General features: G+C 43.7%; 1 protein-coding gene across 2 annotated transcripts in view; it reads left to right on the forward strand.

The window, feature by feature from the left end:
- The first annotated feature begins 7,168 nt into the window (after positions 1 to 7,168).
- The window catches only part of ADD2 (adducin 2), a 128,200-nt gene continuing 113,847 nt past the window's right edge, over positions 7,169 to 21,521 (forward strand). For both annotated transcript variants that reach the window (XM_044925792.2, XM_025260842.3), the window contains exon 1: positions 7,169 to 7,613. The gene's annotated coding sequence lies outside the window, so the exon portion shown is untranslated. The remainder of the gene's footprint in view (positions 7,614 to 21,521) is intronic.

A 21,521-nucleotide genomic window follows, 5' to 3' on the forward strand; every position in this document is an offset into this window, starting at 1 on the left:
GGGTGCCTCAATTAGTTTCTGCTACATAATCCCGTCTCTTTTCTTGGCCTCTGCTGAGATGGTTAAGTCTATGAGTTGCATCCATGAGCTCTTAATCGTTCACCTACACCCTTAGGGCTCTTTTCAGAGCAAGCTTTCTCACTTTTTACAATATAGAGAGGCTGAGGATTTTCTAAGTTTCTAAAGTCTGATTCCTTTTTGTTTAACAATTCTTCCTTTAATTCATCTCTCACCTCTTGCATTTACTATAAGCAGTAAGGAGGACCCAGGTTGCACCTTCAATGCTTTGCCTAAATGTCTCCTCTGCTAAGTATCCAAGGTCATTATATTTGCAAGTTCTACCTTTGACAAACACTAGAATAAAATTTAGCCAAGTTGCTTGAACTTTATAGTAAGAATTGCCTTTCCTCTGGAGTCTGGGGCCTCACCACACCAATCATATATGGTTCCACTTCCCTCTGTGTGGTTTTCCCCTCGTGTGGATGGGGTTATGGTTGCTGGTGGCCTTGTTTTAATCTGTAATAATGAAACTGAGCTGGACCCTGTGGACGACCTGGGCATGGTAGCCTTTCTGTGTCCCCTGTTTCTTGTGGGGAATAGACTCCAGCCTCCTGGACCTTCCCTGACTTCCTAGGGCATATTCAAACAGTTGGTAACCAGGGAAGGGAGGGGATGCAGGGACAAAGGAGGAACAGTCAAGAAACTATACTGCAGCCTTGGGGCAGGGTCCTGGTTCCACCTCAGGGGATAAACAAAAAAATATCCTTTAAGCTCTTTATAGAACTAAAACCCAACAAATGGAAGATGTTAGCATTCTTCATTCCAATCCCAAAGAAAGGCAATGCCAAAGAATTTTCAAACTATTGCACATTTGTGCTCATTTCACATGCTAGCAAGGCCATACTCAAAATCCTTCAGGCTAGGCTTCCATAGTGTATGAACCAAAACCTTCCAGGTATTTAAGCTGGATTTAGAAAAGGCAGAGAATCCAGAGATCAAACTGCCAACATCTGGATCATCAAAAAAGCAAGGGAATTCCAGAAAAACATCTGCTTCATTGACTACTCAAAAGTCTTTGTGTGGATCACAACACACTGTGGAAAATTCTTCAAGAGATGGGAATACCAGGCCACCTTATCTGCCTCCTGAGAAACCTGTATGCAGGTCAAGAAGCAACAGCTAGAACCAGACATGGAAAAATGGACTGATTCCAAACTGGGAAAGGTGTACGTCAAGGTTGTCTATTGTCATCTTGCTTATTTAACTTATGTGCAGAGTACATCATACAAAGTGCTGGACTGGAAGAATCACAAGCTGGAATTAAGATTGCCAAGAGAAATATCAACAACCTCAGATATGCAGATACCGCTCTAGTGGCAGACAGCAAAGAGAAACTCAAGAGCCCAGTGATGAGGGTGAAAGAGGAGAGTGAAAAAGCTGGCCTAAAACTCAACATTCAAAAAACGAAGATCGTGGCATCACTTCATGGCAAATAGATGGGGAAAAAGTGGAAACAGTGACACATTTTATTTTCTTGTGCTCCAAAATCATTGTGGATGGTTACTGCAGCCACAAAATTAAAAGATGCTTGCTCCTTGGAAGAAAAGATATGATAAATCTAAACTGTGTGTTAAAAAGCAGAGACATCATTTTGCCAGCAAAGGTCTGTCTAGTCAAATCTATGATTTTTCCAATAGTCATGTATGGATGGGCCTCCCAGGTGAGAGTAATGGTAAAAAACCCACCTGCCGATGCAGGAGACACAAGAGACGTGGGTTCAATCCGTGGGTTGGGAAGATCCCCCGGAGAAGGGCATGACAACCCACTCCAGTATTCTTCCCTGGAGAATCCCATGGATAAAGGAGCCTGGCAGGCTACAGCCCATAGAGTCACAAAGAGTCAGACACAACTGAAAAGACTTAGCACACATGCATTGCACGCATGTACAGATGTGAGAGTTGGACCACAAAGAAGGCTGAGTACCGAAGAATTGATGCTTTCGAATTACAGTGCTGAAGAAGACTCTTGAGGGTCCCTTGGCTAGCAAGGAGGTCAAACCAGTCAATCCTAAAGAAAATCAACCCTGAATATTCTGTGGAAGGACTGATGCTGAAGCTCCAATAATTTGGCCACCTGATGTGAAGAGCCAACTCACTGGAGAAGACCCTGATGCTGGGAGAGCCTGAAGGCATGAGGAGAAGGGAATGACAGAGGATCAGATGGTTGGGTGGCATCACCTACTCAGTGGACATGAGTTTGAGCAAACTCCAGGAGATAGTGATGGACAGGAAAGCCTGGCGTGCTGCAGTCCACGGAGCCACAAAGAGTTGGGCATGACTTAGCAACTGAACAACACAGCATTCTTCATACCAGAGAAGACCACCTGAGGCCAGATTGAAGGAACTAGAGAAATTCATCAAGATTACCTGAAATTAGAGAAGAGCAGGCCCTGCACACAATCTCGTCAGCAACCCTACCTGTGAACTATTGCTGTAAAACTCCTCACTAAATCCTCCTGGTTTGGGACACATTATTTTGGAGGAGTAGGAGCTGACTGTGTCACCCTTTGGCTGGCAAAACAATAAAGCTGTTATTTTCTGCTTCAAGCAAAACTCTTGTCTCCAAGATTTGATTTGACACTGGTGCATAGAGGCAGAGGTTTCCAACCCAGGAATCGAACCCGGGTCTCCTGCGCTGCAGGCAAAGTCTTTACCAAGTGAGCTATAAGGGAAGCCAATAAGTACTTTAACTTGTCCCATTTGGTCTCCATGACAACCCTGGGTGGTTGAGGACTTGTTTCTGGGGCTGCTGGACAAAGTACTGCAGACTGGGGGGCTTGAACCACAGAAATTCATCTGAGATCAAGAGATGGAGGTGTCAGCAGAGTTGTTTTCTTGATGCCTGTCTCCTTGGCTGTACACAACTGTCTTCTCCCTGTGTTAGTCTGTATGCACATCTCCTCTTCTTAAAAAGGCAGCATCCTATTGGATTAAGACCCACTCCTGTGGCTCAGCTGGTAAAGACTCTGTCTGTAGTGCAGGAGACCTGGGTTTGATCCCTGGATTGGGAAGATCCCCTGGAGATGGGAAAGGCTACCCACTCCAATATTCTAGCCTGGAGAATTTCATGGATTGTATAGTCCATGGGGTTGCAAAGATTCAGACACAACTGAGCGACTTTCACTTTCATACAACCTAGTTTTATATCTGAATTATTTCATTAATTTATCTCATTGTCTCTTTGAAGACCCTAACACCCAAAACAGTCACATTCTGAGGTACTAAGGCTTGGCATTTTAACACAGGAATTTGGGGGCACAAGTCAGCCCATACAAGAGGGCAATACTGTTACTGTCAGTTTATAGCTTGGCCCTGAGGTCAGAGTCTTACCTGAAGTCACACAGTCCATGGGACCAAGATTGGCATCCCATGCCCTGCACCCCCAGGCTCATTCTTTTTACACAGCAGGCTTCAGCCATAGGGTTGGCTGAACTTACTCTTGTTGGGAGAGTGTTGTCTTCAAGAAATCTAGACTTAGAACTTACCATTGATCTTGCTTTGAAAGCACCATCTTCCCTGCTCTCTTCTATCATAAATTCAATTTCTCTAAAAGTAGGCCATAATTTATAGTTTATTTGGGAGGCAACTCCAGGAAACACCAGTTGAGGAGTGGGAAAATAATATAGAGAAGAAAAGCCAGACTATAAAAGCTGCATGCTGAGCGGTGATGCTGTGGGCATGACTGAGTAAGGGCTCAGTCATGCTGGGAGACGGTGCACAGCGTGCCTCAGAGGGGTCCTCCCCACACTTACGGAGCAGGGAGTTGGCCTCTCCATCCACTAACTCCTGATGGCCACTTGCTGAGAGCCGATTCTCTGGGGTGTCAATTCCTCCAGCACCCACCGCATACTCTGGAGAAGGCCATTGATAGAATGCCTAAAGTGCTAAAGAGAGTGCTAAAGTCCTGGATTAGTTATCTATTGCTGGGCAACAAAGTACCCTAAACTTTGCAACTTAAAATAACACATTTATTATAACAGTTTCTGTGGGTCAGAAGTTGTGCTTGTGCATGACTTAGCTGGGCCCTCTGCTTCAAGGTTTATCTCAGGCAGAAATAAAGGTGTCAATCTGGGCTGGGGTCTCAGCTGAAGGCTTGGCTGGGGAAGGGCCTGTTTTCAAGGTGATGGGATTATCAACAGAATTCATTTCCTCCAGGATGTTTGGGCTTATGGCCTCAGTTTCTAGCTTTTTTTTTTTTTTTTTGCCAGATATAACCCTTGGTTCCTTGCCATGTAGGTCTGTTAGACACGGCAGGCGTCTGTTACACTGCCATCCACTCTCTTTACAAGTTACTGCTGCCTAGAAACATTTTCATCAAGAGACTTGAAGATTAGAAATAATTTTATTGCATATCAGTTAGAGAGTCTAATTTTATCAGGCTACTGGAGGCTATCCAAATATAATTTTCTGGGTCTGTCATGGAGTCTCCTATACTTTTCTCTTCCTTGTTAAGAGCCAGGCATCTTGAGCTTTCTGCAAGTGAGAACTTGGAATTCTGATGATACTTGATGGAGCCAAGTAGTTCTGGTTCCCTTTGTTGGATTTCAAAGTGAATTTGGAATTGAGTGAGAACTTCCGGAACTTCAACTAAAATTTCCATATAGGCTATTAATATGGAAATTAATACAATGAAGTCTTGTTTGAAGTCTGACATTTGAACTAGCACTCATCATATTCAGATGCCATCTGGGAGAAACTGGAGGGTTTTTTTTTTTTTTTTTAGATTCTATGATGGCTAGAAGAGCAGAATCAAAACAGAATCATTTTATTTTTTTGGTGGGTGGAAGGAGAGGGAATCAGCCTTGTGGATTTTATCAGTATCTTATACTAGTTCTGCTTTTTAAAGTCAATTTTTTGCCCTCTCTGAGAGTACATGTGCAAGATACAAGTTAGGGCTCAGCTGTAGAGCCATGTTGCTGAGTTCGCATCCTGCCTTGGCCATTCCACTAGCTGTGCAACCTTGAGAGAGTTACCTAACCTCTCTGGGCTTCAATTTCTTCATCTACTATAGAGGATAGCACCATTTCCACCCTTGCAGGATTCGTGTGGGGATTAAAGGAGTCAAAAATGCATGTAAAGCTCTCAGAACAATGACAAGAGCCAAAAAGAGTTCGCTATTATTAGTTTGAGAAAGCTTACTAACACACCAGGAAGAGAAATTTTTGAGTGATGCGATGATCAAGGGAATTTATGAAACCTGCTACTTCTGGACTAAACAAAAATTCTCTATTCCCCTTTTGGGCTCTATTTCAGAAAAGGGCCTACCTTACCTGTGATTCCAGGGCTCCAGAGAAGGCATTTTCCACTTCCCAGATATTATTGCTCGGCACCAATACTGCACAGTTGCCTGAAGAGTCTCAATAAACATATTGTTTCCTGGATCTGGCCAGAAAGACCTCAGGTCCTGGTGGCTGAGCTGCTTGTAATTCTAGCAGGTTTTGATGGGAGAATGGAATAGGAAGAGAGCTTGTGACTCAGTGATTCTGAAGATGAAGTGGGAATAGATGAGAAGCTCTGAGTGGGGAAGAAGTAGAGACCAGGGGCTGGAGGGGCTGGATGAGCTGAGCAGAAAGACAAAATTTTCTCTGTTATCTGAAATGCAATGCCTGCCAGATGTCCTTGGGTTGTTATGTGGGCATTTTCTCCTTTTCTATCTACGTCAGTAGCAGCTCACATACAGTGACATTTCTTATATGTTAGTGTTCAAAGAATCACTAGGAATAGACTCCATGCTCCCATGGGCTTCCCTGGCAGCTCAGCTGGTAAAGAATCTGCCTGCAATGCAGGAGACCTGGGTTCGATCCCTGGGTTAGGAAGATCTCTTGAAGAAGGGAAAGGCTATCCACTCCAATATTCTGGCCTGGAGAATTCCATGGACTGTATAGCCCATGGCGTCGCAAAGAGTCAGACATGACTGAGCGGCTTTCACTTTTACTTTCCCAGTGTAGGGGGCACGAGTTCCATCTCTGATTGGGGAACAAAGATCCATGCTGCATGGTGCAGCCTATACATACATGTGCACGCACATGCGCGTGCACACACACATACACACACAGGATGGGGAGAAAACATTGCTCTGCAGATTAGCTAGGTGCATTTATCAAGCAGATCCCCCAAAGAAAACCCAACCAACAAAGCAACCCCCCAACAATCAGCAGTGGAGGACCAGAGATGGAGAAGATGCCTTACAGGAGGTGAGCTCACACCTCTGGGTTCCTGGGCCCAAATCCAGAGATGCTGACTTTGCAGCAACACTGAGTTAGGGTATGGCAATTTTCATGGGGCTGTGGTACCCCAGAATCTTGAGGGAACCAAGGGGCCTTGATCTGGTTGGCAGTGAGCAGAGGCTTTTCTGGAAGCTGTACTTGCCCTGTCATCACATTTTTACAAATACCTAGTGTGAATGGTGATTTATGGGAGCTTTGGGGAATTGATGGAGATTATGGGGGTCTAAGTCCCAAGCTAGGTCTTGACATCTCGACTCTCTGAAGGCTCCGCATTGAGAAACACTGTCAGAAAGGAGCAGTGGGAGGTGTCTTAGCTATACACTATCATTTTACAGAGTAAGACCCAGAAGGGCCCAGAAAGATTGAGTGCCTTCACCAAGGTCACACAGCTAGTCAGTCAATGGCAGGTCTGAGACTGTAACCAAGTATTCTTGTTCTCCATCCCGTTGCCCAATCACCAAACACCTGTTCCCCTTAGGGTGGGAGACTAGGGAGGGGAGTGAGAGGAAGAAGTAGTGAGAATTGGAGAGAGGTGCGCCTGTAATCCGAGAGGGTCCGGCAAGAACAAACACTTTGCCCTTGTGGGAAATGGAGTCAGCATTACAATAGGATAATTATGGCTTTGAATTCAAACAATCAATCGTTTGCTATTAAAATCACGAATATAATTAATCTTCTAAAGCAAAACGTCCTTCTTAGACAAAAAAAATATTACAAGACTGTTTTCTTTTTAATCCCAAGGGAATGCAACCTCCATCGGAGCTCATGTTTCAGATTTCCTTCCTAGGAACAGCATCTTCACGTTGGCTCGGCTGTTCCGGGCAGCTCGTGGTGCAGGAGTGGCCGTGGGCAGGGGGCCTGGGCGGCGGGACTGCGGCAGCGCGGGCGAGCGGGCGGGGGCACTGCAGCACCGCGGCCCTCGGGCGGCCGGGCAGCGGCCCGCTAGAGGGGGCGCTGTGGGCACCGCCGAGCTTCCTTTTGTCAGCGCACTCGGCCGGGAGAGCTCTCATTTCCTCTCAGCCTCGTGCGGGAAATGGATTTGATTCTGACAGCAGAGCTGTAAGGGACGAGCGCGAACGAAAGCCTTTTGTCAAGGAGTGGCAGCCTCTGTTGTCTGTGATTACCACTGACGCGGAGAAGCTGCGCTGCTGGTGGAATTCCAGGCAGCTCTGGCCAGTGCGCGGCTGCAGGATGGGTAGAAAACACTGCTCTGCAGATTAGCTGGGTGCATTTATCAAGCAGCTCTCCCAAAGAAAGCCAGCCAACAAAACAAGCCCCCAACCACCCGCAGCCGAGGACCAGAGATGGAGAAGATGCCTTGCAGGAGGTAAGCCCGTCTTGGGAGTGGACGCTGCGGGCTGGGCTTGGTTTTGCTTATTTTAATCGAATTTGCGACCCTTACAGCATCCTTCCACCGGCGGGAGCAGGTTGGTCTAGATCGGTGAGCGTCTGTCAGTGAGTGCGTCTGCGAGGCAGCTCTTCCCCGCGGCTGTGCTATGCCTAAAGGTTTCTGTTGCTGATGTAACATCGGACGTTCTTTGGGAAGCGGGGTGCCCACCGCTGGCCTCTGCTTGGGGACCAGCGGACCCACGCGCCCCGAGCGCAGCGTCTGCCAGGTGGGGCTTTCTTCTCAGTCCCGCCGGGTTGGCGGGCTGCAAGCCTCGCTTTATGGGGCCGCCCCTCCCTTCTCGCTGCTCTGGGCCACCGCCCTCCGCGGAACCGCCCAGCGCCTTCGGCCGGGCTGGGCGCGCTCCCCCCGGCCTCGCCCTCGCCTTGGCGCCGCGGTAGCTGAGGGGTCGGCAGGTGCGGCGTCGGCAGCTGCAGGCGTTGGGAGCAGGAGCGCTGGAACGTGAGCCGATCCCAGTGGGTTTGAATTTTTACGCGACCGCACCACTTTGGAGGGAAAAGAGACCACTGTTCCCGAGGAGATCGGGCCAGCCAGACCATCTATCACAGTTTGGCTTCCTTCCCATCTCCTCCCCCGCATCCTCTCCCTTCCTGCACCCAGTAGGAGGCCACGCTCCACCCGGAGGCGGGGGCCAGCGTCTGCTTGTTTTGAAGTCGCGACCACAGCCAGCCTACCTGGTGTTGGGAGGAAGGGAGGGGCAGATTGCTTTAGGATGCTGATCAGGCGCTCGGGTCTAGCCTATTGTCTTGCCTTTTCTCCCCCTTTCTTTTCTTCTCTAATCTCCACCCCCAGACAAAAAAAAAAAAAAAAAAAAGAACAAAAAGGGGGTAGGATGGGGAGAGAGAGACCGAGAGGACTGAGAGAGAAAGGAAAAGAAGGAGGGGGAAAAAGCCCCAAGCCCACACCCTATCAAATTCTTCTGAAAATTGTCATTTATCTTTGACACATGATTATTACCCATCTGTTTCTTCACGCCCACTCTTCCCTCCTCTTGCAGTTTGTTGGCTAAGATTCAACGGACTCAAATGAGCCTTATAAATACTAGAAATCAAATCAGTTTCCTAAAGGGACGTTTTGTGCTTTCTGATTAACCTGGAATGAGGGATTTCCGGCGTCCTGGCAGGAACAAATGATGGGAAAGGTGGACACCCTCCTTTCATATCTAGGGTGTGGATCTAGTGGAGATACAGGAGACGTTGAACTTGTGCAATGAGGGACATCTTCATAAATGGCATTTGAAAATGATGTTTCATTTTAAGGGGAAATAGTTGGTAACACTTGAAGTGAAAGCCCTTTAAATTATAAATGAGTAGGACCACGGAAAATAGCTGTGAAGTTTCCAGACTTGCAAGTCACCCCTCCCACTGACATAGGAAGAATATATGTTGGAGATTTTAAAAAGGGGTTAAGCCATTTAATATTTCTTCTTTATAATGTTCTACCTTTATTCTGCCTGTGGACCAACATCTTGCCCAGACACCCCAATTTACTTTCACTCCCCATCTCCCCATCCTAAAAGAGTACAGCAAAAGAAAGCTTTTCATTATTAGTATGATGTCAATACATTTTGGAGAACCACTAGAGATAAATCACCCTTTGATCCACAATCCATACCATTTCTGTAGCGAGCCCGATGCTCTTTCTTGTCCACCCAGTTATCTCACCTGATTAGAAATGTGCTTGTCACATACAAAATATACAAAACTGCCCGAAATGACATATTGTATGTGTTTTCTAAGCTTGAGTTGAATTTACTTTAAATATCAACATGGTGCTGGAATTAGTAAAACTCAGCTTTTCTTAAGAGTTTGCAGATGATCTAATGTGTTTGTTGGCAGAGGGTTTAGGGTTAAGATTTTGAATACTTATGAAAAAGACTCCAATAAATATATTTATCACCTACCTTGTTCTACACGGAATTTAAGACAGTTTACAGAGATTCATAAAATACAGCAAGACAGACTTAGTAAGTAGATGGGAAAGAAAAAGGAAACTAAAGGTAGAGACATAAAATTGTGTTAAGAGTGAGGCTAATGTGAAAATACAAACATTTGAGAGTGAAAAGAGAAAAGTGTCAGTTGCTCAGTTGTTTCTGACTCATTGTGATCCCATGGACTGTAGCCTGCCAGCCTCCTCTGTCCGTGGAATTCTCCAGGCAAGAATACTGGAGTAGGTAGCTATTCCCTTCTCCAGGGGATCTTCCTGACCCAGAGATTGAACCTGGGTCTCTCGCATTGCAGGCAGATTCTTCACCGTCTGAGCCACCAGGCAAACATGTGAGGAGCAAACAAATCCAACTCTGAACTTTCTAGCAACTCATACAAAAAGGGAAGTTGACAAGCCCATGGTTCATGGGCTTTGTTTATTCATGGAGTCATTCACTCAACAAATATTCACTCAGGACCTACTATGCACAGGCTCTGTGAGGTGCTGGGAAGAAAGGAATGAAGCAGACAGATGTGGTCTCTGCCCTGACAACACTTACAGCCAAATGCAAGAGATGGAGTTTCATGAAGACATCTCTCAAACAAATATCTGGTTACAAGATGTGAGAAGAGCTGTGCAGGAAAAGCATGAAATACAAAATGTCACACGTCCAGACATAAAAACACAGCATAAAAACTTCTGCAGAGATGCATAACCATTCTTGATTCTAAGAGCAAAAAGGAACATTTTTCAGGTATGAAGCAGTGTTTGAAATAATGTCCTTGTCAGATGGGTTTCACTTTGCTATTTTTAGTGTCCCTTAGTGTGAGGGATCCTGATATCACCCCCACAGATCTCTTGAACCCCTGGGGTTCTGAGAATATTGTATTTTGAGGGACTTGTGTATTCTCTAAAATGTAGTGGCTTTATTTCAGTGATGATCTCACATAATGAATATTAAAACTGTGTTCTAGATGATCTTCATGGCAACCCCCTAAACAGTGCTGGGGCCTTTGTTTGCCTCTGTGTCTTCCCAGGTGGGCCAGGGGCAGGCCTGGTGGCTGGGCCACAGCACAGATGAGGGGGAGGGGAGTTTAAGATGGGTGTGTGTGCTTGTGTGTGTGAGTCCACACAGGGCACAGGTTTGCTAGATTCAAAAGAACAGCTCCTGGCGACCACTGCTATTCTGGCCAGGAATGAAGCTCTCCTGCCAGTTCCACCTTGGCATGGACCGAGTTGCAGCAATTTCTTAGCAGCAGGTGTTGCAGTAAAAATGCAAGGAAAAAGTTGCTGTTGCTGGTTTTAGAATAATTGGATTAGATCTTGATTTAATGCAGATTTAGTTATTTCTCAATAAGTACCTTATGTCCAAAGCAATGAGACCAGCAATTTGGTGTAATGGTTAAGAGGAGCCAGACAGCCTGACTTCAAATCCATTTTTCCACTTCTTAGCTGTGAGACTTTGGACAAGTTACTCAACCTCTCTGTGCCTATGATACTTTGTGGATAAATATGCAGCATAGATTTCACAGTAAGATTGTGAGGACTGGAGGTATTACATGTGAAAAACTATGTTCAATGAATGTTAGCATTCATACTATTTTTATTAATGAAGTGGCACTTCATTTATGTAAGTATGGTTTGGTGTCAGAATTTTTTAAATTTTATTTTATATTAGAATATAGTTGATTTACAATGTCATGTTAGTTTCAGGTTTACAGCAAAGTGATTCAGTTATACATAAACATATAAATCCATCCTTTAAAAAATATTTATTATTTGCTATAAAGGGCTGCACTGGGTCTTCATTGCTGCACCTGGGCTTTCTGTCGTTGCGGTGAGCAGGGTGTGCTGTGGTGCGCGGGCTTCTCACGGCGGTGGCTTCTCTTACTGCAGCTCAGGGGCTCTAGAGTGTGGGTTCAGTGGTTGTGGGCTCAGTTGCCCCATGACATGTACAGGCAACCCGTGTCCTCTACGTTGGCAGGTGGTTTCCTAACCACTGGGCCCCTGAAGTTCTATCCATTCTTTTTTGATACCAGAATTTTAAATTATGATACCTGATTATCTTCAAGTAGGAAACACATTTTTGAGGTTATTAATATTGTTTTGCATCGTTTATGTATTGTCTGCATTAGTACATTGAAGTAAATATTTAGGTAGTGGTAATGACAGGACTGAACGACTTCACTTTCACTTTTCACTTGCATGCACTGGAGAAGGAAATGGCAACCCACTCCAGTGTTCTTGCCTGGAGAATCCCAGGGATGGGGGAGCCTGGTGGGTTGCCATCTATGGGGTTGCACAGAGTCAGACACGACTGAAGTGACTTAGCAGCGGCAGCAACCTGTAGTAGGACTTCCCTGGTGTCCAGTGTTAAGATTAATGGTAAAGAACCCGCCTGCCAATGCTGGAGACATAAGAGACGTGGGTTTGATCCCTGGGTTGGGAAGATCCCCTGGAGGAGGGCACAGCAACCTACTCTAGTAGTCTTCCCTAGAGAATTCCATGGACAGAGGAGCCTGGTGGGCTACAGTCCATAGGGTCACAAAGAGCCAGACACGACTGAAGCAATTGAGCGCGAACATGTAGTAACTAGACCTGAAGCTGCACCTTTCTATTGTTAAACCCAAATGGTATTTTAGTTTCATCAAAACAATATTATCTGTTGCAGTAAATAAATTTTATTAATTTGACATTTTAAAGTTGGATAGTTGTATTTATTTCCACATTCATTTTTGTATTCTACTTATATAAAAGTTATAAAGTTCAAGTATTTAGAACTGGTCTTTTTGAATGTACATATTTAAGTTATATTTTAATAAAGTGATTTAGGTCAACCTTTGGTTCATAAGATTTTTTTTCAAAAAGGATTTCTATAAAATTCAAGCATTTTGAATTGGGTTCAAGGACAGACCCAAGATTCTTCGAATAGAATTTTGAGTTTCTATAAGAGAGATTGTGGCCCCAAATTTGACTCCATATACCTTGACTGACATAGTTTTAGCTTGAAAGAATTTTAAGGCAGTAATACCAAAGCTTGCCTCTGTCTTTAACAACAGCATCGAAATCCTCTGAACTCAAAGAGCATCTATGGAATGGTAAGCTTCCAGCAAAAATTCATCTTGGTCTATTTTCTAGAATAAACTACAAATGAAAGGTTTGTCAATATTATTGAGTGAGGTGAAAAGAAAGTCTATTCTCTGTGGAGTACAATGTTTGTTTGGATTAAAACAAGTTTACTGGTTATATTCAAATCTATTTTAAAATTTTCTTCATACCTATGATCTGTCAAAGATTATAAGAAATATGTTAGTCTCCTTCTAGAATCATATTTTTGATAGCTTTCCTGTTGATATGCATATCAAAGACATATGCATTTATACAGACACACACACAGAATTATATCTGATGGTGTGTTACTTAGAATCCTGATGGCCTAGGACTCCTGGGAGGGAACACTTTCAGTGCAAACGCTGGGATAGTGCCAGGCAAAGGAAGACAGATCTATTTTAGTTTTAGAGAACAGGGAGAGAACAGACCAGAGGCCCAGATTCTTTAAGGACTCTCCAGAAGAGACGGTGCAGATGGTGCCAACCAGCAGTATCCATCCCATGATTCAATAAGGCATCCTCCTGGGAAGAGGCAGTCCTGTTCTCCCAGTTACCTCCTAGAATAGTCCCCAGGCTCAATGCTCCAGGCCTGGAGGGGTTATGGTGTTGCTAGGGCGAGAGTGGGGTATAAATCAGAAGGCTCTAGGAATGCTGTTAGCACTTTCTACCTTCAGTGTGCCAAGGGAGCCCCCAGGAAAGCTTCAAACCAGGTTGGTTTGCATCAACCGCACACTTGCAGCTAAAAATTAAGATCCATAAAGACATAGATAAATGCCACTTGGTCCAGCAGTAAATATCCCTAACTTAGTTGACTGCCCCAGGGCCTCAACTCTCAAACAACCCAGGCAGGACCTGGAGGCCAGAGAATTTAGGATGTGGTTGCCGGAAAAAAAATTTCAGTGCTGATCCCTTGGGGAAGGAAATAGCAACCCACTCCAGTATTCTTGCCTAGGGAATCCCATGGACAGAGGAACCTGGAAAGTTACAGTCCATGGGGCTACAGAGAGTTGGACATGACTGAGTGACTGAGCACTATATCATATTTGGAATAGTTTTCCCTGGGCCCAGCCTGGAAGTGTCTGGAAAAAACTTACCAAGCCAAGTACAAATTCCTTGGGTTTCAGTGAATAGAAGCACTAAGGACCATTTGACCCCCTCCGCTGCATCCTCCCACACAGAGAGCTGATTGGACCAGGCATGGACCTGTGAGGACCTGGAACCTCAGGGCTGGTAGCCATATTAGGCCAAAGAGGGGAGGGTGTCAGGGTGAGGAGAGATCACAGGTCATCCCCTACACCCCTCACCAGTTTATAGAAGGAGCCACTTGGCTGTCTTGAGGTGGCCACAGCGATTCCAATTCTGTAACTTCCATGAAGCCCAGCTAGACTTTGGTCCCTGCGTTGATATGGCTGTGCTCCATCCTGCTGGTCTAATTTGCCTGGGCTTCTGTTTCAGTCAGCCATACTGTCAGCTAGAAATCTGGCTTTCTCCAGAGCTTCCCACTTCTCTTCCCCACATACAGCCTGACCTCCCTCCCTCCATCTTTCCAAAGCAAAAATCCAATCTTGTCAGTCCTTTAGGATGAACCCCAAACGCCTTACCTACCTGGACTGCTTTGCTTCTCCTTCTTTGGAGATGCAGGCTGGACCACCTTTCTGGACATTCCCCTTCTCCACCCACCCCCCACAGGCTCTTCCTTCCACCTTACATGCCCTCCTCCTACTTTTTATCTGGCAAGTTGGCTCTTTTAAAAAGCCAACCAAATAGACAACTTCTAGCAAGCCTAATTAAAAGAAAATAATTAACAATACTAGAAAGGATATATGGAAGGAAAAAGAGATTTGAAATCATAAAAACACTATGCATTATTGTATCCTAACATATGTGAAAATCTTGATGAAATGGACAGTTTTCAAACAGAATATGAACTACTAATATTTATTCCAGAAATCAAATGCCATGTTCCTGGTTGGGAAGAATCAATGTTACAAAGATGTCAGTTCCTCACAGATTCTGTTGCGTGGATGGCAGTCTTCCTGGTAACCAAAAGTGATGCAAATTTGTTCCTATTTTTATTTTTCTTTGGAATCTTGAAAGGTGTAGTTAACTGGATATGCTCAATTGTGAATCATTTTATTGAAGGGAAAGCCAATCCTTGTGCATTTAAATGTCATTTATAAATTGTTTTTCTCAAAGAACAGATGACGTTATTAAACTTTGAAATGCATGGGGACTTTATGAAGACAGAATTTTATTTAACAGACATGATTTTCTTCTATATTATTTTATCAAGTATAATACCATTATGTTTGCTTTCTTTACTCTGCATAGCACACATATAAAAATCTGTTGGCTTTTACTTTTAAACATCTATGGTGAAAGACATCAGAAAAATAGGGGCAGCTTCAGTTCTTTCCCTCCTTACTTGTGCCAGGTGGTGGAACATCTATGCTGGTTATCTCAGTATTCCTTTATTTAGAATTGATTCTCCTTCCCTCTCCGCACTAGGCTTCTCTTAGATCTTTCCGACACCCTCATTTATGCCCTAAATTAGCTACATCTGTTACCATAGTTATGCAGCATCCAGCTTAACCCATTCCGTGCTTGTTCTGACTGCATATTATATTGTGTGAAACTTCCTTTCTTGTATTTCATAAAACATACCATTATTTTCCCTTTGTCACCTGTCTCCCAATTTTTATTGTTTCTAAGGCAATGCATATGTACAGTTAAGAAATAATATAGAAATGAAGGGCTTCTAACAGAGAGCAACAATCCCTGCCCTTCCCCAAATCCTTTATCCACAGGCAAACCAATTTTAGCTGTGCTTTCTGTTTTGTTATGGTTACTTCTGTATCTCAAAATAATATGCATATACTGCTGTTTCTGAATTTATTGGCTTTGATCATCATGTAGTGAATTTCTGCCGTGAAAGTCAAGGATGTAGTTTAGGCCACACCTACATCTCCTCTCTAGCTTTCTTCTCATCATACCTGTCACACCAGACAATGCATTTATTAAAACCAGGTTTCTCATTCCATGGACTGGTGGTTGGGTCACTTGACTCTCTACTCTGTAAGATAAGGGTATCACTACTCTCCCTCTTTGCCCACTTCTTCCTTCCCTCTAGTCATGCATTTACTTGCATTATCAAAATCAAGAAATTATTCATTCCAGTCCCATCACTTCATGGCAAATAGATGGGGAAACAATGGAAACAGTGACAGACTTTATTTTCTTGGGTTCCAAAATCACTGCAAATGGTGACTGCAGCCATGAAATTAAAGATGCTTGCTCCTTGGAAGAAAAACTATGAACAACCTAGTGAAAGTGCAAGTCACTCAGTCGTGTCCAACTCTTTTGTGACCCCATGGACTATACAGTCCATGGAATTCTCCAGGCCAGAATATTGGAGTGGGTAGCCTTTCCCTTCTCCAGGGGATCTTCCCAACCCAGGAATTGAACCCAGGTCTCCCACATGCATGTGGATTCTTTACCAACTAAGCCACAAGGGAAGCCCCAAAATACTGGAGTGGTTAGCCTATCCCTTCTCCAACGGATCTTCCTGATCCAGGAATCAAACAGGGGTCTCCTGCATTGCAGGTGGATTCTTTACCAACTGAGCTATCAGGGAAGCCCTGACCAACCTAGATAGCATATTAAAAAGCAGAGACATTACTTTGCCAACAAAGGTCTGTCTAGTCAAAGCTATGATTTTTCTAGTAGTCATGTATGGATGTGAGAGTTTGACCATAAAGAAAGCTGAGCGCTGAAGAAGTGGTGCTTTTGAACTGTGGTGTTGGAGAAGACTCTTGAGAGTCCCTTGGACTGCCAGGAGACCAAACCAGTCAATCCTAAAGGAAATCGGTCCTGAATATTCATTGATAGGACTGATGCTGAAGCTGAAGTGCCAATACTTTGGCCACCTGATGCGAAGAGCTGACTCATTGGAAAAGACCCTGATGCTGGGAAAGATTGAAGGTGGGAGGAGAAGGGGATGACAGAGGATGAGATGATTGGATAGCATCACCGACTCTATGGACATGAATTTGAGCAAACTCTGGAAAATGGTGGTGGATGGGGAGGCCTGGTGTGCTGCAGTCCATGGGGTCGCAAAGACTGAGCCACTGAACTGACTGTTCCATCATCATAGCTGGTCTCTATGATTTGTCTATAAGGTAATTCTAAAAGATGAAAACTGTTCAAGTGTTCATTATCTAACTGGGTTGATATTGCTCACTGCGTGATAAATAACATGCTAGGATTTCATCTCTTTCTCACTGGCTCCAATATCTCAACCCTTGGACCACTAAGTGGAAAATGCTTCCAGGGGGAAGTTCAAATGGGTTCTGTTACCCTGAGAACCCTGGTACCATCAGAGCTGCTCTAGTTCCCCTCCTGCAGTGCAGACAGTTTCCTAAGAAGACTCACCCAGAGGTCAAGTTGATAAATTCAGAAGCAGAAGTATGTGTATACTGTTTTGACATACAGAGGTAACTATAGTGGGGTGCCTGGCTGTGAACCACTGTGTGTTGGGGGTGGGAGAGGGGATGGGCAAAGTCTGCTTCTCCATGTAGAGACTGCATTTGTGCCCTTATGTTTAGTCTCTTTTTTAATTCCCCCCCTCCATAATACCTGCCATCTCAGAATCCAGAACACTTGTAGGGCTCTGCCAGACAGGTCATCTGCCTCCTTGGCTCCAGTATCCTGTGCCTGAAATCTAGGCTGCTTCTGCTTTCGCCCATTAGTCGCCAGTTCTCCATCTGCTTCTTGTCCTCCAGAAACCTGTTGAAATCTCTTCTCTGTTAATCATATGCTTTTACTTGGTCATTGTAGGTTTTATGTATTTTTATTCCGTTATGACCAATTTAAGGAGTCCAAGAAGAGAGAGAAATATGGTGGGATTAGGCTTGCCATCTTGAATTAGAAGCCAAGGACATTAATTTTCAATCAAGTCATGCATAGTAAACTATTGGCATGGCCGTGATTTAAATTCAAACCCTGGTGAGATTTGCTTTTCCTTGTTATAAAAATGTTTTCAAATCTGTACTGTACTTATCAACTCACTTCCAATATTTTCTGCTATCTAGAACAGTCCAGAAACATTGACGCATTCTTCTATTCAAAGATGATTAGCATTTAGTTTATACACAGTTTGTTTCTCTTTAGCCACTCCAGAAGAGTGGAAATGGCAAATTAGAAAGAAGAGCTTGGCTAATAGTCTAAAAGAGATTGGGATACAAATGAAGAGAAGATGAAAAGCTCTTCTAGGAATCTGTATCACAGTTGTTGCCCAAGTGCTACGGAAGACCATTTGTCAGAGTTGACAGTACATTTGATATAGACCCAGAAAGTAAAGAAGTCATGGAGAAAGTAAGTGAACTTTCTTTCAGTGAAAATAATGGGTTGTAGTCTCACAGGGGAAGGGCTGCTGGCCTTTTTTTTTTACCTGGTTGAGAAGGAAGGACTTGCCAACAGTTCTTTGTTCGGAAAGTAAATCTGGAGTTATAAGGCATAAGAAATTCCAGTTGTCTCTCTGTGTTCATTTAATTTGGAAATTGTTGCTTCATTTTTCAGCCTTAGCAATGAACATCAAGACTGAAAACAGTTTTGGGAATCTTACTTAACTATCTTAACATCTATCTTAACTCTGTTAAAGTTACAGGCTGTAAAACTGTCACCAGCTTTGAAGCCACTATTTGTTATATTTAATTCTGGAGTGAAGCTATATTAAGTTAAGACTGTCAAAGAATTAAAATCTCATTTTCAAAGCCTATCATGTTTGTGGGGGAAGTAATACAATGTCTAGGGTTTGTCTCAACAGAATCTTTTTTTCGTGGTGGATGGTGGGGTTGGAGGTGAACTAAAATAGTGCACGAGTTGACTGCTGTTGAGGTTGAGTGTAACTGATCACCTAAACTGGCACTTTTTAGAGCTAAAGGAGGTGCTATCAATAATTACAAGGGAACAAGAGGCATATCGAGGTCTCTCCCGGGCAAACCGCAATCTACTCTGAAGCTAGGTGATAGGTACTTAGGGTTCATTATGGTGTGCTCTCTAACTTCGTATATTTTCAACATTTTCCATAATTAAAGAATATCTACTGTTTTGTACTGTTTGCTCTTTTATTAAAATTGGAAACTTTCATCTTAATCACAATGTTAAACATTAGTCAACTTCAAATACAAAATGAAAATGGCTAGAGAACACTGTTAAATGACAAATCTATTAGTTGACTTATAATAGTGGGACAAAAATCCATAAGTTCTGCAACTGGGACATGCAGAAGGCAATCCTTAATTAAGCCAGCAATGTTATAAAGCAGATCTATAGCTTTAGTTATGCAAGGGGGCCTTGTTTTTATTACTGTGAATTGGGCTCATCGAGATTTTACGGATGGGTGACTGCAGCCACAAGAAAGGTCAGGTCCACTGGGAAATGAGGAGCTGGGCCAGGAAAGCGGGGCTTTGATTTGCAGAGCAAGTCCACAGTCCGATCTGTACCTGGCTTGGTGTCTCTCCTATTTGAGGTTCTCCATATCTGTTAAAATAATCTTTCAGAATTACGCCGATTTTGAGAAGGTCTCCCTTCCTGCTCTGTAATCCCCATGGTACACCGGCACAGAGTTTAGTCACCTGTCTACTGCTGTACTTGGGAGGTGGTGTAGGGCAGGCACGGGCGCGAGGCGGCAGGGTGGGCTCTGCCTTCCAGGATGTCAGTTATTTTGATTCTGCCGATCAGAGGGCCCAGGTGGCTATGGATCAGGAGGTCTTTTGTGCCCTTTTCAAAGAGGGGCTAAAATGGATGCTTGCCTGGCTCCTAGGTGGCACCTTGAAAGGAATCTAGAAATGCCAGGCAAAGCACTGCATCATATTCAGGTTCTTTCAGGGCTGGAAGGCTGTACTGTAGGATTGGAAACCAGTTCTTTAAAAATGGCTTGCTCTGTTGCTGTTTGTGTTGCTGTTATTATTTCCTATTGTGTCTCCCAGTAATATACAGATGGTCACATTTTACTTTACTTACTCGTGCTTTTTTAAAAAAAGGCAAGCTTTCTAAGGTATTATATATGTTATATATAATATAATATACATATAGTAAAATTCACTTCCTTAGACGTATACTTCTATGAATTTTGATAAATGCATACAGTCATGTAGCTACCACCAGTCAAAATATAAAAACATTCCCTCATGCCCTTTGAAGTGAATCTTCTCCTCTCACCTATAACCCCTGACAGCCATGCATCTGTTTTTGGTTTTGCCTTTTACAGAATGTCATATAAATGAGATCATACAGTGTAGCTTTTTGTGTCTGACTTCTTTCACTTTGTATAATATTTTTGAGGTTCATCCATGTTATTACAAATGTTCGTGGTCCATTCTTTTGACTGTTGAGTAATATTTGTTTGGATGGCTGTACCACAATTTGTTTAACCATTCACCCATTAAAGGACATTTGGATATTTCCAGTTTTTTATGTTTGTGAATAAAGCCACTGGTATATATATATTGGCCTATTGGTCTTCGTATAAACATAAAATTTCAACTCTCTTGGTTAAATACCTAGGAGTGGGATTGCAGTATACCAGTCCATTCTAAAGGAGATCAGTCCTGGGTGTTCATTGGAAGGACTGATGCTAAAGCTGAAACTCCAATACTTTGGCCACCTCATGTGAAGAGTTGATTCATTGGAAAAGACCCTGATGCTGGGAGGGATTGGGCGCAGGAGGAGAAGGGGACGACAGAGGTTGAGATGGCTGGATGGCATCACCGACTCGATGGACATGAGTTTGAGTGAACTCCGGGAGTTGGTGATGGACAGGGAGGCCTGGCGTTCTGCGATTCATGGGGTCGCAAAGAGTTGGTCACGACTGAGCGACTGAACTGAGCTGAAAGTGTATGCTTAACTTTATAAAAAAAATTGTCAAGTGGTTTACAAAATGACAGTACCATTTTGTATCCCCACCAGCAATGTAGAAGAAGTTCTAGTTGCTCTGCACCTGGTATCGTTAGTTTTTTTTAAAAAATGTTATCTATCATGATAGGTGTGGGGTAGTATCTCATTGTGTGTTTAATTTGCATTTCCCTGATGATTAGTGCTACTAAACGTCTTTTCATTTGCTTAGATGCCACAGTAGCTTTGTTTTGTTTCTTCTTGTCTTTTAAATGTCAGCAGTGCTCTGCCATTCAAAGGTAAGCAGGGAAAGGGTGTTCCCTTAGTCTCAAAGGGGAAGCAGAAGCTTAACAGGGGAAGTGAATGGGGCATGGGGGGAGAGTTGCCAAGAGAAAGGTGATGCCAGGGAGTGATGTCAGCTGGGGTACCTGATCCTTCCACCACAGGCTGCTTCTGGAACTCTTCTCTGGAGGATGATGTGGTCTGTACTATGAGGGGCTGCTCCTTAGAGAGGGAGAGAGGAAGGGAGGAAGACAGTTATAATAAGCCATCATATTGATTCCATTTAAAAAATTTGCTTACTTCAAGTTCTTGTCTTTATACTTTTAGTCACTAAATAAATACCTCTTTAAAATAGAGACTTTTAGCCCAGATGGCAGCCCTACTGTTAACTGGGGGAAGGGGGGAGAGTTAAATAAAAGGTATTCAAGGAAATGGATATTTAAATTTTATTGACATAAGGACTTGAAAAGATACTGACACACTCATGTTTATAGCAACATTAGTCACATTAACTAAAACATGGAAGCAACCCACGTGTCTGTCTATGGATGAAGGGACAAGGAAAATGTGGTATATACATACAGTGGAATAATGTTCCGTCATAGAAAGAAATTCT

This window comes from Bubalus bubalis, chromosome 12, assembly GCF_019923935.1.
Source record: "Bubalus bubalis isolate 160015118507 breed Murrah chromosome 12, NDDB_SH_1, whole genome shotgun sequence".
NCBI lineage: Eukaryota > Metazoa > Chordata > Mammalia > Artiodactyla > Bovidae > Bubalus > Bubalus bubalis.